Consider the following 14529-nt stretch of genomic DNA (forward strand, 5'->3'; position numbering starts at 1 on the left):
TGATCGTGTGGAATGGTATTGGTTCTGGATTTATACAAATGATTCAAACCTTGTATAGTTCCCCTTATGCAAGATTATACATTAATAATAATTTTTCTGAATGTTTTTGTTTGAGAAGGGGAGTTAGACAAGGGTGTCCATTATCTCCTTTGTTTTTTGACATTGTATTGGAACCCTTGTTATTGGCTATTCAACAGGCAGAGGGTATTCCTTATGCAGGTCAGGAATATAAAGTCTCTGCTTTTGCAAATGATATTTTACTTCATTGATATTTTACTACAAAAACCTCACCAAGGAAAAACGAAAAAATTTATACGCCCATAAAATTGGAAATGCTACAACTAACAGTAGTAACCTCTTTAAACTGGTCAACGACCTTTACAACCTCGAGACGCTTACTGATAATCATGAAGAATCCACACTAACCGCTAACACCCTAGCAGACTTCTTTAACTCCAAGATACAGAAACTAAGGTCATCTATAACTGCCCCAGCCAATCCCCACGAGGATTTTCCAATCCTCCCAGACTCCGACAAGTCTAAACCGGACCTCGGGTCCAGAACAGACCTAAGTTGGAACCAATTCACAACCACAGACTGGCAAACCTTCAACAAATACTACAACAAATATACCAACTCCTCCTGCAGACTGGACACCTGCCCCCCAAACATTATGAAAACTGCACCAACCCACTTCAAAGCCAATATGCTGGCATGGATAAACCTTCTACTATCCACAGGTAGTTTCCCAACAGAACAGGGCCACATCTCGATAACCCCATTAATAAAAAACACGAAAGAACCACCCAATGACCCATCTAATTACAGACCGATCGCTAGTATCCCACTATTCACCAAAATAGCAGAAGGGGTAGTTAATGCCGAACTTACCACACATCTGGAAAAATTCAATATCCTAAATGACAATCAATCAGGCTTTCGCTCCGATCACAGCTCTGAAACCATTATAGCCTCTCTCCTGGACCACCTTCACACACTCTTGAGCCAGGGCTCTAGTGCCCTAATTGTCCAATTCGACCTGAGCAGTGCTTTCGACCTAGTCGACCATACCATTCTCCTAGACTGCCTTGCATACATTGGCATCTCTGGCCAAGTTCTTAACTGGTTCCACGGATTTCTACGAAACAGATCCTACAGGGTATTTAAGAACGACTCTCTCTCATACCGCTAGGACAACTCCTGCGGAGTTCCACAGGGCTCCCCCCCATCCCCCACCCTATTTAATGTTTACCTTACCTCCCTAGGAAACCTCCTGCAAAGCCTCAAACTCAAATTCTTCATCTATGCGGATGACATCACAATAGTCATCCCGCTAACCAACTTCACACCAGAGTTCTTTACCTCACTTTCAAATATACTCACTCAGATAGAACGCTGGGTGTTATCCTACAGATTAAAACTAAATCCCGACAAAACAAAATTTTTACTAGCTTCCCCCAATGACAAAATCAAAGACACCACAATTCAAGTTAAAAGGATCTACTTTCCCCCTCGAAGAAACCTTAAAAATACTGGGAGTCACACTAGATAAACATCTATCCCTGGAGAAACACACAGATAACAAAGTCAGGAAAGGCATCTCGGTGCTATGGAAGCTCCGCACCATTAAAAAATACTTTGACGAGACCTCATTCCGCCTGTTAGTACAATCCTCCCTTCTTAGTATACTAGACTACTGCAATATCATTTACTTAAGCTCCACGAAGAAAACCGTCAGGAGACTAAAAATGATCCAGAATACTGCGGTCCGCCTCATTCGGCCTGAAAAAATGGGAACACGTCACCCCTTTTTACCACAAACTTCATTCGCTACCCTTTGAATCCAGAGTCCTATTCAAATTCGCCTGCTTCTGTTATAAAACAATATTTGGCCTATCCCCAAACTACATAAACCCTTACTTCTACCTGAATCGCATAAACAAGCACTCCCGCAGAATTCAGCTGTTCGCCTTCGCCTCCTTAAAACTATGTCACTCCAAAAGATTCCTTGACAAAACTTTCGCCTTCCAGGCTGCCAAAATGAACCCAAGGCTAGCCCAAATTGTCCTTGAGGCCCCCACCTACCTCGGGTTTAGAAAATCTCTCAAAACTCACCTATTCCATGGACAAGACACCTAACACCCCTCTTCAATGAACCATAATCCCCTCCTGCCCCTTCCACCATACTACCCAGCCCACCCACCCCAACCCTCTCCCCCCTGACCTACACATCCCTTCCATCTCTAACCTCAACTACTTCACTGCTTCCAACTATGTTCAATTGGTGTGAACCACTTGTAATTTTTTTTTTTGATAAACAAATGTGAACCGCCTAGAACTCCTTGGGTATGGTGGTATACAAAAAATAAAGTTATTATTATTATTATTATTATTCATTTGAGGAATCCTGAAACTACCATTCCACATTTACTGGATCTAATTGATAGATTTGGAAAATTCTCTGGTTACAAAATAAACTGGAGCAAATCAGAAGTTCTTCCACTAAATGTATATTGTACAAAAGGATTATTTGATACATTCCCTTTTCTTTGGAAAGAAAAGGGTATAAAATATTTAGGTATTTGGATACAAAAAACATTGGAAGAAACGATGAAAGTATATGAAAAATCTTTATTGCTGTAGGTCACAGAAATATGTGAGCATTGGAACCCATTACATCTGTCATGGTCGGGGAGAGTCCAAACAGTTAAGATGATGATTCTGCCTGTGGTTTGTTATCAAATGGGTATGTTACCAGTGTTTTTTCAGGGGTCCCTTTACAAAAAATTAAATAGTATTCTTTCAAAATTTATTTGGCTGGGGAAAGCAGCAAGAATTGCCTTAGTATCTTTACAAAAGCCAATTGTGGAGGATGGGGTAAATTTCCCAAAATTTTATAGGTACCATCAAGCCTATATAATGTATCAGGGTATGTATTGGATCCTCCCGGAGCTCATCGAAAATTTACCAGATTGGCAACTCATGTCTCCTCTGAGACTATGTCACGTTCTAAGTATCAAGCTACCTAGATTATATAAAGACAATGGAATTTTAGTAGATACCTGGCAGACACCAAAATGTGTGAATAATTTAACACCTATTCCAATTCATAAATCAACCTGTCAGTCCCTTTGGCTGAACACCAAGATTCAAATTGGCAGGTTTAAGGTCATCTGGAAACATTGGATGAAGGCAAATATATGCACTTTGAATGATGTCATATCAGTTGGTAAGCTGCTTGATTTTTCACGACTGCAACACAAATTTAGGGCTCCTTTTATCAAGACGCGCTACAGGGGTTAGCGCGTCAGTCATTTCATCATGCGCTAACCCCCACGACAGCCTAAAATCCTAACGCCTCATTAATGGAGGCGTTAGGTACTATCGCGGCAGACAGTTTAACGCGCAGTATTCCGCATGTTAAACCGCCACCGCGCCTTTGTAAAAGGACCCCTTGGTCTTAATAAATCACAAAATTATAGATGGTTGCGGTTGAAGCAGGCCATTCAGGAGGGGTTCCCTGAATGGAAAAATCTTGAAAATCAATATAGCTTGCCGGTCTTATGTTTTCAGGCAGACTTGCTGGGACACCAGGCCACTAAGTGGTATAAATTAATATCTGGATTTTTGAATAAGAAACCAAAAACTGGTCTGCATGACATTTGGAGCATTGAGATAAAGCATCAAATTACTGCGTCTCAATGGCCACGAATTTGGGCTTGGAGGATGAGATGTACGGCGTCAGCATCTATGAGACAAACTTGTTTTTTCTTGTTACATAAAGCTTTTTGGACTCCAGTTCATTTACAAAAGTTAGACAGCTCTAAGTCTAATAGATGCTGTCACTGTCATCTTGAAGCTGGACCATTAGATCATTTACTATTCTATTGTCCATTAATATTTAGTTTTTGGAAATCCATTTGGGGGTCAAATGAATAATTTACTGGAAAATCCGGTGGCATTATCGTATGATACTGTATTATTTGGTACATCAATGAGCGCTAAGAACCAAATATCTTCTAATAATAATAAACTTTTACTCATTATGACAGGGGTTGCCATTCAGCATATTATGAATAACTGGAAAAATTGGGACTAGCTGAGTTATACTTTTTGGTGGAATTCTTTATGTCACATCTTTATAATGGAGCATGTGATAGCCATGCAGCAGGGGCATTTTAAAAAAATTTAGGGATGTTTGGGAGCCATTAACAAAATATTGTAATGATTGAATGTGACTTTTTCCCTTTGCATATACACATCCAAGTTGGGGGGGGGGGGGATACTTTATGTCATCTTATGCTTAAGGACAATTGTTGGGTATGGGGGGGCGGGATATTTGATGTAAAGTAGACTTTGATAGAATATTAAGTGATGTTTAAAGTGTTAATTGATTTTAGCTTATATTGTACTTATTGAAAGTTTTAAAAATGAATAAAGAATTAAAAAAAAAAAGAAATGGATGGAAAGAATCCGTTGAGATTAGAGATAATCAGGGTGCAAAAACGGGAGTCCGGACAGGATAAAAGATGCAATCAGGCAAAGCATAAACTAACATTGCATAAATCCATAAAGATGTTAAAATGCAAATCAACAAGTCCACATTTGCAAAGGGAAAAAAATCCAGAAAACAAATCAAACCAAAACTTGTAAAGTCCAGTCTCTTGAATTTCATCTCAGGTCGACAATCACGGTGGCAATAATATATCAGGCAATCAGTCTTTTAGTGCTGGCAAATGAAGAAAAGCTAAGGTGCGTTGGGCCAAACTTGGATAGGCCGCAAGACTCAGCCATGGACAGGCATTCCAGAAATCAGGCACTTGTTAAGTCTCTTTCTTTATAGTACAGGTTTCTTTATGTGGAGGAACTCATTCCCCCCTCTGGATACTCTGCAAATGAAAGTCCTCAACAAATGTTAAAAAGATGATTGTATCAAAAAGAAAAACAAATAAACAGTAAAGTTCAGTCACCATAACCATCTGCAGCATATTGGAACAAGTGCATCAAACTGGCATAACAAATGCTCCAAAATGTAGCATCTTAAATTTTTAAAAAAATATATATTCCATAATGCAATTTAATTTTAATTCTTGACCTAAATACTACCATCGCGGTTGGTATGAATAATTGAACACATTTACAAATTAAGATGGGGCCTGATAGTAAGTAGTCCAAGAATTTTCAATGTGCTAATTCATATACACAAAGCTGCAAACAGATAGTCAAGGCAGAACAAGTAGGAAAAGTTTCACATACACTTATTTACAAAAAAAAAACTAATTTCAAAACATATGGGATACTTTCAGAGATTGGGAGACTAAATCCTGCAAATGGCTTAGATTTTCTTAATAAATTAATGTCCAGCGTATAAAATTATGTTCTATAGAAGGTGTATATCAACCCACTGTTGGAAGATGGTCCCCTTCTGACCAACCACTAAATACCATCTACTCAAAATTGAATTCTTCAGACCTTGATAACAGCATTTTAGGTGGTCGCGTGTCATGGAAATCTGCATAAAGGGATTGTAGCCCTGAGGAAACCCCCTAAGGGTGAAACATGTCGGCGTACTTGTCCCTTATTCTCACCACCTAAGCTAAGTATTAAGCATGCAAATAGGAATGCTATAGAAATTTATATCTGATGGCTGTTTGGTAAAAACCTTAGAAGTCTTAAAAACCTTTAAATACAAAAATAAATATTTAAGAGTGACCCGGTGACGATTTGATGTGTAAAGCCAGCGGTTATGAAAACTTTTGAACCACTGGTGACATCTCTGAGGGTCTGAAGAATTCAATTTTGAGTAGAAGGTATTTAGTGGTTGGTCAGAAGGGGACCATCTTCCAACAGTGGTTAGATTTTCTTAAGTCATGGTCTTGTACAAACTGGAATGCAGCCCAGAAGCATAGATGCTAATGTGTGGCATATGAGTGTGTAGATTCCATGCTGTGGAGAGTGTATCAAGGACACTAACCAGTGTTATTGAAAATACAAGATATGGTACAAACTTAGTCATAGAAAAAGAAAAACGAATCCGGTAAGAAGTCAAATATTTAAACATTGTCCTAATGTTCCCATACATAATATAGTCTGTAGGAAGATACAAAAAATTTGAATAAGAAAAGTTATATACCAAAGGAATCTTAATTTCTTAAAAAGGACTTAATTAAACAGGGAATCATTCTCAAGCGCAATTATAATATAAACAAAAGACATGGTGAACAAAAACATACTCAGGCAACTGTAGAACACAACTGGCATTCAAGTTGTCACACAGGAAAAGTTTTTAAAGCGAAAGATATAAGTCACAGGGCTTCTTCCTTCCACCGCTGCAGTCAGCGGGAGAGAGAAAATGTGAGAAGGAAAAACCAATTTAAATCACAACAATCACCCTAAAAATTGCTCTAAATAGCATACACAGCATTTAAAACAAAGAAAAGAAATAAAACAACCATCATTCTCCCATATTCCAAGTCTTAGCCTGGAACCAAAAATTACTCTAGAATACCATACCTAATATAGTACATTAACTAAAAAGAATAGCAAGGCAAAATTAAATAAGCATAACATTGTTGCAGTTGAACAAAACAAGAGCGTAACACACACTGCATGACAACTTGATTAATGCTGCTTGTATAAGCTTGTATAAGGCGGCAGAGATCCAGGGCTAGCAGAGCTGGACGATCGGGACTGGAAGACTGAAGATTGGGGCAGAGTGCAGGGCAGCAGTGGAAGATAGGGGCAGAGTGCAGGGTGGCAATGGAGCAGGAGAGTTGGCAGAGATGTGTGCGAATGGTCCCCAGCAGCCGCTTCTTCTCTTGATCAGCCAGCCCAATCGGTGTCCCAAATTTGTTTAGTGAATCGCGTCCCTGCCTACTTTGCATGCTTTTCCCCTCATTTGCATGCACGGATTTGAAGTGGATCGCAGGAGAGGTTAGCGAATCGGGTCATAGGGAAATCTGGTCGCAAAGGGGTCACAAACCAATCGGTACACAATCGGTTTGCTTAGTGAATCTAGCTCATTGTTACAAAGCACTAAAAGGAGTATAGGATTACTTTTAATAAATATGCTTTTCAAAATTTGATTGTCAAAATACCAGCATATATCTTCTAATATTCAATAACTAGTCTTTAAGCCTGTTACATTAATGGGTGCTAGATGTGTGTGTGTGTCTTTCTTTCTTTCTCTCTCTCTCTGCTTGGCCACTGTCTATCTGTCTTTTTTTCTTTGTCTCTCTCTCCTTGGACACTGTCTGTCTGTCTATCTGTCTGTCTTCCTTTCCTTTCGCAGAGCAAACCATGATTGCTATCTGCCCCCCCAGCACACCCTTCCCCACAAAGCAGCCCCCTTTCCCTCTCCCCTTGGCAGTGGCGTACCTAGGGGGGGCTGGGGGGGGGGGGGGCGGGCCGCCCCGGGTGCCAGCCCTAAGGGGGTGTTCCCGGCCTTGCCGTTCAGTCCCCCGCCACCCCCGAAGGACCGCTCGCCCCACTGACCTTCCTGCACCACCTGTGAAGCAGCCCGCAGCAGGATCGCGAAGTCAGCGCCAGCATCCCTGCGCTGCTTCCTGCGCCGCGATCCCGCCCCTCCTCTGACGTCAGAGGAGGGGCGGGACCGTGGCGCAGGAAGCAGCGCAGGGATCGCTGACGCTGACTTCGCGATCCTGCTGCGGCTGCTTCATAGGTGGTGCGGGGAGGCCAGGGGGGCGAGCGGTCCTTTGGGGTGGGTCGGGGCATCAGGCCTTCAGGGTGGGGCGGGCGGGCAGGCAAGCAGGCTTTCAAGGGGGAGGGGGGTGACAGGCAGGCAGGCAGGCCTTCAAGGGGGGACAGGCCTTCGGGGGGGGTGCAGACCTTCAAGGGGTGCAGGCCTTCAAGGGGGGCAGGCAGGCCTTCAGGGGGGTGCAGGCCTTCGGAGGGGGTATAGGCCTTTGGGGGGGTGCAGACCTTCAAGGGGGTGCAGGCCTTCAAGGGGGGGAACAGGCCTTCAAGGGGGGAAAGGCAGGCAGGCCTTCAAGGGGGGGACAGGCCTACAAGGGGGGGGGACAGGCCTACAAGGGGGGGGACAGGCCTTCAAGGGGGGGTGCAGGCCTTCAAGGGGGGTGCAGGCCTTCAAGGGGGAGACAGGCCTTCAAGGGGGGAAAGGCAGGCAGGCAGGCCTTAAAGGGGGGACAGGCCTACAAGGGGGTGGGACAGGCCTTCAAGGGGGGGACAGGCCTTCAAGGGGGGGACAGGCCTTCGGGGGGGTGCAGACCTTCAAGGGAGTGCAGGCCTTCGGGGGGGGGGCAGTCCTTCAAGGGGGGGCAGGCCTTCAAGGGGGGGAAAGGCAGGCAGGCAGGCCTTCAAGGGGGGGACAGGCCTACAAGGGGGGGAGAAGCTACAAGGGGGTGGTACAAGCCTTCAAGTGGGGGACAGGCCTTCGGGGGGGGGTGCAGACCTTCAAGGGAGTGCAGGCCTTCGAGGAGGGTGGTGCAGGCCTTCAAGGGGGGACAGGCCTTCAAGGGGGGAAAGGCAGGCAGGCAGGCCTTCAAGGGGGGACAGGCCTACAAGGGGGGGGGGGAGAAGCTACAAGGGGGTGGGACAGGCCTTCAAGTGGGGGACAGGCCTTCGGGGGGTGCAGACCTTCAAGGGGGGGACAGGCAGGCAGGCCTTCAAGGGGGGGACAGGCCTTCAAGGGGGGTGCAGGCCTTCAAGGTGGGACAGGCAGACCTTTAAGGGGGGACAGGCCTTTGGGGGGTGACCATGATTTAGAAGTACACGGAGGGAAGGGGGTGTTCAAAGAGACATGCATATGCCAAACTTTGGGGGGGGGGAAGAAATAATGGGTCTGAAAATAGAGGAGAGGGAGAGAGATGATGGACCATGGGATTTAGGGAGGGAAGGAACAGAAAGGGAGAGAAATTGGACACAAGGGATGGTGTGGAGGAGGGATAGAGATACTGGATAGGAGGGTAATTAGGAAAAGAAAGGGAGAGATGGTGGACTCTGGGATGGTGGGGAAGGAGGGAGAGATGCCGGATGAAAGGGTATTTAAGAAAAGGTGGATCTGTGGAGGGAGATGAAAAAAAGGAAAGATACCAGACTTCCTGGGAAGGGAAGGGAAATGGAAAGGGAGGACAGAGTTGGCAGATGGATGGTTAGCATGCAGAAAGAAGGAGACCCTGGCAAGCAAGTTATCAGAAGAAAACCAGAGCCTTGGACCAACAAGATTTGAAATATAACCAGACAAGAAAAGGTAGAAAAATTAATTTTATTTTCTGTTTTGTGATTATAACATGTCAGATTTGAAATGTGTATCCTGCCAGAGCTGGTGTTGGACTGCAAACGTGAGCTAGGATTTAACAGAAAGAGGAAAAGTCCTTTTTGTTTCTTTATTTTATTTACACCACAGCGCCAGTGTGGTTAGGAGAAGCCAAAGGGGGTGAAAAAGCTATAAAACCCACCAGGAGTTTTGAAAAAAATCACCCAACTGGGCAGGAAAATCGAATTGAAAAACCAATTCAATAGGGCTGAATCGAATCAAAATTTTTTTTTCCTGTATCTGGCAGCATTAGTTTGCGCTACTGTCTTAGACTTTAGGACCTGGGATTGGGGAGAGATGGCATCCTCAGTACTTTATAATGCAAGTGAAACGAGGATTTGGTCAGACTTTTGAAGGGTCTGCAGAAAAAAAATATTGTATAGGCCGGGGACATGAGCCAGCAGGAAATGGGAACTTTTCTTCCTTCTATTTTTGTGAATGGAAAGGCTGAGGATGTCAGAGAGGTCAGTTAAAATATGTGCTTTATAAGAAAATATAATAATGTGTTTTATAAAGTTTATAGCATAGCTGGCCTACCCAGTGAGGTGTTCCTAGTGGTGATGGTGGCAGCGTGTCAATGTGTTGAGAGGAAGAGGTGGTCTGGGAAATTCTGCTGAGCAAACTCCGGGCCCATTTCCACCCCCCAGTTAGTCCACTCCACTCAACTGATTCACACACTGAGTGGGTCTTTGGGTGTTGTTTTGGGATCTCTTCCAGTGGTTTATCAGTATCTCCTTCTGGTCCAAGGAAGGAAACTTTGTTATCCTTAGCATTGACCTACAGAATATGTTTGTAACAGCGCTGCTTGTGTGGCATTAGGCTATGTAGTGATTGAAAGAAAAAAACAGACCTTTGCACATTTTTGCACTATATGGTGGGTGTATGAGGAGATTCACATTTCCTGCACAGCTAAGTCCATGTGAAGTTACCTTGTGCTGTATTTGACATCTAGCAAGGTCTCTGTTTGAAAGGAAAGATCTAAACTTAAAAATGAAGTGGCCAGAAGTTATGGTAAAAGCAGATAGTGTAGCTGGTTTTAAGAAAGATTTGGACAAATTCCTGGAGGAAAAGTCCATAATCTGTTATTAAGACATGGGGGAAGTATCTGCTTGCCCTGGATCGGTAGCATGGAATGTTGCTACTCTTTGGGTTTTGACCAGGTATTAGTGTCCTGGATTGGCTACCATGAGAATGGGCTACTGGGCATGATGGACCATTGGTCTGACCCAGTTAGGCTATTCTTATGTTATGTTCTCATCTGTAGGGGCCTTTATTTTCACTTCTTATTTTAATGTATTTTTTTTCTGGGAACTTATCAGTGTTTTTTATAATGGGAACAAAAATGGAAGAGAATTAATGTGTGTGGAATGGGGGGGTAACTAATTTCTTCAGCTAAATAATTAAATCCACTTCAAACAGACATAGGAGAACTTGTGCACCATTCACACACCCTCCAACCAAAAACGTCAAAAGAAAAAAACTGTTCGACAACCTCCTAGCCATTCGAGCTGCAACACTCGACCCCCAACTCTACAACCAATTGATATCAACCACAGACTGCAAAACCTTCAAAAAGAAATAAAAACCCTTCTATTCAAAAAACACATAAAACCAAACTAACACAATCAGAACTGTCCCAAGCATCACCTGCAACTACTCCATATGTACTTCTAATGTCATGACAATTTAGACATAATTTATGTTATGTTATGTTTGGAATAATGGTTACATATATGAGGTTCAATAAAAGAAAATTTTCACTGCCTGTTTCTATTCTGACCATTTATTCCATTTCATGGTTATTGCAAAAAAAAAAAAAAAAAAAAAAAATTTTTTTACATGGGGGGGGGGGGGTGTCAAAAAATGATGGGCCCCGGGTGCCACATACCCTAGGTACGCCACTGCCCCTTGGCCCCCTGTTGTGCCATGCCTGCCTGCTCCGTGGCCCCCTTCTGTTCCCTCCCTCCCAGAGCAAACCATGATTGCTTTCTGGCCCCCAGCACACCCCTCCCCCAAAAGCAGCCCCTTTTCCCTCTCGCCCTGCCTGCCTGTATTGCTCCCTCTTCTGGCCCACCGGCACGAACCGCCGCTGCTGCTCCTCTTCAAAGCAGCCTGCTAAGGATCGCCGGCCAGCTGTAGCGAACCTCGCAGGCCGCTCTCCAACTCGGTAGCACATTCCCTGTGACGCATGGGATCACGTCAGAGGGAACGTGCTACCAAGATAGAGAGCGGCCTGCGAGGTTCGCTACAGCTGGCCAGCAGTGTCCCCTCTAAGCGGGCGGGTGGTGTGAGCAAAATTTTTTCCCCGTGCGCTAAAAATATCGGGCGCCAGCGCCAACTCGCCCGATTCTCCTCTCGCCGCGGCCTGCCATCTCTGTACGCCGTGCGCTGTGACGTGACATTGTGCGCTGCGAGGCAATATTTTGTGCGCCAGCGCACGCCAGCGCAGCTTAGAGGGAACACTGCCCCAGCGATCCTCAGCAGGCTGCTTTGAAGAGGAGTGGCAGCGGTTTGTTGTTTGGGTGAGTGAGGGCGGGAGGGGGGAGTCGCCGGCGTGTTCCCTGCCTCCGTGCTCGAAAATGGAATTCGGCAGGGAGGGACACATCACACTGTCAGGGAACACGCCGTCCTAAGTGCGCATGTGCGCTTAGGGTTATATTATAGAGGATGCCCATACAAAATGTAAAAAAATGTTTTAAATATAATGCGATTAATGCTCAGTGCCCTTTGTCTCCTGCACAGACGGTGCCGCTAAAAGAACAAGTTTGGGACCATCATAACACTCTTCCGTCCCAGTACAAAAAAGTTACTACAACGCTATTTATGGAAAAGGAAAAAGTAGCACTTATCTTATATTAACATAAGAACATAAGCATCGCCTCTGCCGAGTCAGACCACAGGTCCATCATGCCCAGCAGTCCGCTCCCGCGGCGGCCTCCCAGGTCAATGACCTGTAAGTGATCTGATGCTCTAAAGCTCCCATTGCCCATTAGGAATAACAGAACTTGTTCCTTCATCATGGTGGCCCAACAGGAATTTTTCTTTGCTGTTGTGCTTTAAAATGACTGGTGCATGCTCATAAATTTGTGCATAAAACGACTGCTCCTCTACTCAGACCTGAGTTTCACCCATAAGGGCTTCCTCAGGAGGAGGTTAATTGAGGCAGAGCGAGCTGAACAACTCAGACAGTATGGATGCTGAAAGACATTACTGACAGGTCAGCAGCAGTCAGGTTTTAGGCTAGTAAAACCCGATGCACAATAGCCAAGCAATTGTTAGTGAATCAAATCGCTTGGCTATTTTGCATGGGGTTTTACTAATTTGCATGGGTGGATCGGATCGGGTCAGAAATTCATCGAACAGTAGTTTAGTGAATCGGGTTGGGGTCGGAGAACGATCACAAAACCAGTAAAACTGGTTTTCGTCGGTACAGGATTGGAAGCGTTAGTGAAGCTAGTCCCAAGTGGCAAGACAATAAAGGCAAATTTTAAAAAATTACAAAGGCGTGGTAGCCTTTGAATCCCTAAGGGCATCAGAGCGATTACCATGGCCCACTGCGATAATCTTTGTAAAAGGGGCCCTATGTTAATAGACATTAATAAATATAAATGGAAATAAGATAATATCTTTTTACTGGACAAATTTTAATAGATTTTGTGAGGTCAGGACAGTATATCGTAATAGCAGTATACTGTCATTCTCGTCTTAGTTGGGCTGAAAACTTTTCAGCATCCCCTCGTAGACAATTGTCCTCTGCAGTTTGCGATCAGATACAATCCAAATCAACACACTTCTCAACTCCGGTGCACACAAACTCTGCCTCTATTATCCCCAATGACCAGGCAAGTTAATGCTTTACATGCAATAAATTAGTTTAGAAAAGGAAAGAGAAAGAGAGAAAACTGTATTTATGCAGAAACAGGGAAACAATTATAGAAATGCAGCTACAAATGAAAATGGAAGAAAAAACCAACTAGTATTAATCCAGGATAAAGAAACTGGGACAAAATGTACACTTCAAGAAGCAGGCAATTCTCTCAAAGGAAATAGCATAGCACTTTTCCTTTTAAAATAAAATGAGTACTGTACATACTGCATCTCCCATTTTTGGCAGTCAGACACATAGTTCTTTTGCAACTAGTCGTAACTAGCTGGAAAACTGCTAGCGGGCTTCAGAGCAGATCAGCCTGACTTTTGGTTTTTTTCCACTCCATAACAGCAGAAATCGTCTGTAACTCATTTCAAGTGCATCTCTTTGTCAGCCTCAAGAATTCAATGGTACGTTTAGTGCGGTCCCATTCTAAGAGCATTCAGCACAACAATCTCCTTACTCACCAGAGCACCTCAGGTGATCAGATTCTCGTCTCTATATGGACACTTTGCTCTTCAGATGTCAAATGGGTCAAAGCTGAGATTTCAAGGAACTTTAGAGACTGTTGAAATGTGAGCTCTGGTTACCTCCTGTTCTACTCCTCCTCTCAGACTTCCTTGCAATGTACAACTCACTTGGGGCGAAGACTGCAAAGGAGAGGATTTCCAAGAGATTAATTGGTTCCTACAGAGACTGAAGTGAAATATTTACGTTTCCGAGATCTTGAAACTATTAGTTTAGGGGAGAGGCTACAAAAAAAAGGCAATGCTCTGTGGTGAAAGAGAGAAGGGAGTCAGAGAGTGAACCTAAAGTCCTAATGAAGCAATTTCAACACATTTTGGAATGACCTCAAGTCACCTATTAATGGGAAAAAATTCCTCACAGTCGTAAATTTATGGAAAGCTGTGATGTTATTTCTCAATGTCTCACTAGTTTGAACTGTGAAAGATTATAAGGAAGGACCCACAAAAATAGATTTTTTTTTTTTTTAAATCTCATATTGTAATGCCTTTGTGAGTATTTTTAATTGTTTAACCAATTTCTCATAAAGCTGCTCTGCTTTAATGTGTTTTCATCTCCTAAATCAGTGGGTCTCCTCTGAAGTCGTTCTTCAAGGACCACCTGCTAGAGTCTGGACAACGTATTTTTCTGCTCTAAGTAACATTTGAAAACTCTCCTCTGCTCCATGAACGCAGACAGCATATTCAGTGATTATAATACTTTTACAATATATTAAAATAACACCCATTGCCCTCCAAGTGAGCGCCTGTCTTGCTCAATTCTTGTCCCTGCTCTGTCAGTCTGCATGCATTGGTTCCATTGAATACAAATATATATCATATATATTCCTAATGGCTATCCT

The 14529-nt window shown here is 43.6% G+C and overlaps 1 protein-coding gene across 2 annotated transcripts in view; it reads right to left on the minus strand.

The window, feature by feature from the left end:
* The window catches only part of SLC6A12 (solute carrier family 6 member 12), a 159157-nt gene that overhangs the window by 121170 nt on the left and 23458 nt on the right, over positions 1-14529 (minus strand). For both annotated transcript variants that reach the window (XM_033952482.1, XM_033952483.1), the window contains exon 2: positions 13631-13813. The gene's annotated coding sequence lies outside the window, so the exon portion shown is untranslated. The remainder of the gene's footprint in view (positions 1-13630; positions 13814-14529) is intronic.

This window comes from Geotrypetes seraphini, chromosome 7 (assembly GCF_902459505.1).
Source record: "Geotrypetes seraphini chromosome 7, aGeoSer1.1, whole genome shotgun sequence".
Lineage (NCBI taxonomy): Eukaryota > Metazoa > Chordata > Amphibia > Gymnophiona > Dermophiidae > Geotrypetes > Geotrypetes seraphini.